Genomic DNA, 4211 nt, shown 5'->3' on the forward strand with positions numbered 1-4211 from the left:
ATTCAGATCAAGATCAAGCCAGATTCAAGCTACCTGAAGGTGATTTTTCAGGAACTTTGAGCTTTTGATTCTCTCTCATTTCTTCACCATTCTCTATGATTTTTGGTTGACTGAAGTCCTACCAATATAGGCAACAAGATTGAGTTGTTTTGAGGTCAAATCGAAGCAACTCAGATCATAAACCTCAATTTTCAAATCCATGTATCTTTCAATATACTTAGAATTGGATAAAATGAAGGTCATATTCGAGCTCCTGAGCATTTTTCCTTTAAAACCATATCCTTACTTTTCATTTTTGTGGTAGACCAGTCCGGTGAGGTCCACCGGAGAAGATGGTCGGAGCTAGGGCTTCGGTGGTGTGCTGGCATTGCCCGGACCATCTGATCATGTATCCACGTTCTAATCATGGCCCTTGCTTTTGAATATCACACGTGTGATACAAGTGACTGAGGTATAGGATGGAAGCGCACACTTGGCCATCAGATCTGCCACCTCAATTAATGAGGGAGATCTGATGACCCTTGATTTTTCATATTTTCTGATTTTTCATTTAATTACCTTATTTTGTTTAATTCATAATAAATCCATTTTTTAATCCAAAAAATATGGGACTTTCACCAAAAACCTTTAAATATTTTTATCTTCCATATTCTAAATTAAAATTATTTTTTGGATTGATTTTGGTATTTTTCATGAATTAAGTGTTTTTGTGTATATTTTTAATTGTTTAAAAATACTTCTGACTTTTTAAAAATCATGAAATTTTTTGTCTAAGGTCCTTTGACCTTGTTTGACCTAGGATAAATCCCTTGGCCATTTATTTGGTGTTTTGAAGGGATTTGAGGTTTTGTCCAAATTAAAATGCATTTAAATTCATTTTTAATTGATTTTTAATTGCTTAAATGTTTAAGAATTATGTTGAGCCATTTTTATGGTCTTGTGATGTTCGGCTTTCTATTTGGGCCTTGGTCATGGTTGATTTGACTTTTGTTGGATCAAAACCATTGGATTTAGGGGATTGACGAAATGTACATTTCATCTCCCAAAATGAATGAATGGTTTTGATCAGATGAAATTCCTCTCATGATCAATTTGTGTTTCTATTTCCCCCTCCCTCTTCATCTTCATCCCTATTCTTCCCCATTTCCCTCATTTGACCAATGAAATCTCTAATGTCTAAATGCTAATTGATTCATCAATGACTTTGTATCAGATGAATCAATACAAGTATGACTGAGATAGGTCCCTCCCATTTTCTATTAGTGTGTGGTATGTTTTAGGAGTTTGGTTCTTTGTACCAAATATCTAACATGCATTAACACCTATATTTTTATTGCCCGACCTCAGATAGTTGTGACTTCTGAATAAGTCCAATTACGATTGCTTAACATAGAGCTAAATTTGACCCTCAAGGCATAACATTCTAGTAAGTGAGATTGTAAGTCTCTCATTCTTCATGGCATTGTGTGAAGACTTGACCTTTTTTTCCTTTCACAGGAGCTAGTGGCATACTTGTTGAATTATCCAAGTTGGAGCCCTTCTCATGGAAGATGTCTTCGTTTAAGGATTCACACTTATGAATGAATGGTTGGGCGTTCTCCAAAGAGTGACTTAATCAATTAAAACTCAACACTAACCTTTGACTAACATTTGGCTAACCATTGACTAACTCTTAACCATTTGGCAATTTAAATTCCAGTCATTTATCATCTATTGCCATTTACATTTCATATAACTTGTTTATGTTTAAGTCCTTTTTCACTTTGCTCATTTGGGTCATATCTTGTGATTGTATACATTGTTTTTGTATTTTGATTTTGTTTGTGGTCTTAGGACCTTAAAACACCTAATAACAACAAAAACCCTAAAAAAACATTTGGTGGACTGTTGGAACTTGATCTGAATTTTGGACTTAGAATTAGGCAACATTCCCTATGCTAAAGGACTTGGCAAATGCCAACATTTTGAGACTGAGCTATCTTTGACAGTGACTTTCACCTGATGTAAGATTTGAGGATTTATTTAATTCTTCTGTTACTTTGTCTATGTGCTTAATCATTATTTTTTTTGGGTCTATGTTTGATGCTTTGTTCTGAGTTGATCAAAGAATATTTCATCTGATACATTAGAAGACAATGAAGACTGCTAACTATTGGAATGCTTGCTTGGATGTGGCTATATTTATTTGATGCCTTGATCTTTATGATATCTGGATTTTGCTTATTGCCTATTGCTTATTTCTTGGTCAAAGTCCAAAGGAAAATGGGTTTCTATATGACATTCTTGTTAGTTGGATTGCATCCCATTGATTAGATCTTTTCAACTCTTAAACTTTTAATTTTTGCTTAGGATAACCTCTTCATCTCCTTCCACTTCTTAAATTTCAAAACTTTTCCCTCTTTTCAAAAATCTTCTTTGTTTGTTTTCTAACTTAGACATGTTTTAATGATTAGAAACTTTGGCGCTATGTAAATGAATTTTAAAACCTTTTCTTAATCAAACTTGTAAATGAACTTAACAATGTTGACTTCAAATTTCAAAAATGTAAAAAAGAACTAACAACCCCATTCAAAACTTTGGCCTTTTGTGCCTTTTTACTTATTTTTTTTTTGCTAAAATCAATTCATCAACTCATTTGAAATTTTTACCACGAACTACGAGGTTTTGATCCCTCATTTTATGTTGGTATGTAGGCACAAGACCAAAGGTCTTGTCAAACACAAAAAATATAATCAATGAATTCTTTTCTCATCCCCACACTCTTTATTTTATCAAACATCATTTATACCGAAAAACATATGCACGCAAAAAAGGGCTCCCTAGAAGTACCTAGGACACTTTGGGTGCTAACACCTTCCCTTTGTGTAACCAACCCCCTTACCTGTAATCTTTGGCATTTTATTAGTTTTGATTTGAACACTTCTTATCTTTGGGTTTTGTTCGTACTTTTCCCTTTTCCTTTGGAAACAATAAAAGCGCGGTGGTGAATCTCGTTTTATTGACGTCAATTTTATCTATAGCTTGATGGTCATGAATTTACCGCTACACCTGCTTATAAGCGAGTTGTCATCATTTCGATACGTCAAAACTGACGAGGGTGTAATAGAGGTCCCCTTTCACTTCTTGGAGTTTAAAAATGCCAATACCACTACATCTAGTCTTGGCAGGGCGCTAGAATTGATCATGTCTTCGTTGAAGAGTGCTAAAGAGACCCTTGAAAAAGGTAAACCTGATGGTTGGGGACAAGTACTAAACGTCATTGAGAAGAGTATCTGGTTCAGTATTGGCTACCATCCATCATCAAGCATGCCTAATCCTGAGGACCAGAAGAAATTCTGCCACATCCAGAAAGTGTTCAACAATGTTGGATTCCAATATAACAACCTAGTGGAAGTCGTGGGAGATGTAAGCGAAGAAATCCCAAGCTTCGTACGAAGGTGTCCACCTGGCTTCGTGTTGAATAATTGTACGACTTCCATGATTCCTACAGTCTTTTCAATATCAAAGTAATGCATTTGTATTTACTAAATCCCTTGCCCCGCCCTAGGCAAGATGATAGCTTTGTAAAGGGCCTCCATATGTTTAAAAGCATTATATTTCAGTCAATAAAAAAGTATTTTGCATTCAAAATTGTGTTCCTTTTCTTTCCTTTATTTTGTTTTTCACAAATAAATGGCAAATACTTTTTTTTGTTTACTTTTTCACAAGCATTCTAAAATAAAATCCCATAAACATGCAGACATAATGAATCCATTGATAACAACAAAAGGGGTTTGAATTGGATTTCTAAAAATGAAAGCTTTTTAAAATCCAATACACGAAGAAGAAAAATAACACAGTTATTTTTATCTTGGTTCATTGTTAACAAAGCTACCTCTAGTCCACCCGCCAAGGTGATTTTGCCTTCTCAACAAAGGAAGTAATCCACTATAACTGAAACAGACTATAGACACCTCAAAGACAATCCCTCTTTGTCTTCTTGAGTCTATCTTACTAAACCCTAATCACTCAAGGAAACCACTCAAACAAATGAGATTTACAGGAATGTGTTTACAAGTAATGCTTCTAAGAAAGCAAATTAACACAATTTAAATACAATGAAGTTCTCACACAATAACGAACAAAAACTCTATGTTTGTTTACGAAAACTATACACAGAAGATATATACTTCAACAAAAGCTTTGTGTATGAGCGTAGTATAGTGCAGTGA

This window comes from Lathyrus oleraceus, chromosome 6 (assembly GCF_024323335.1).
Source record: "Lathyrus oleraceus cultivar Zhongwan6 chromosome 6, CAAS_Psat_ZW6_1.0, whole genome shotgun sequence".
Lineage (NCBI taxonomy): Eukaryota > Viridiplantae > Streptophyta > Magnoliopsida > Fabales > Fabaceae > Lathyrus > Lathyrus oleraceus.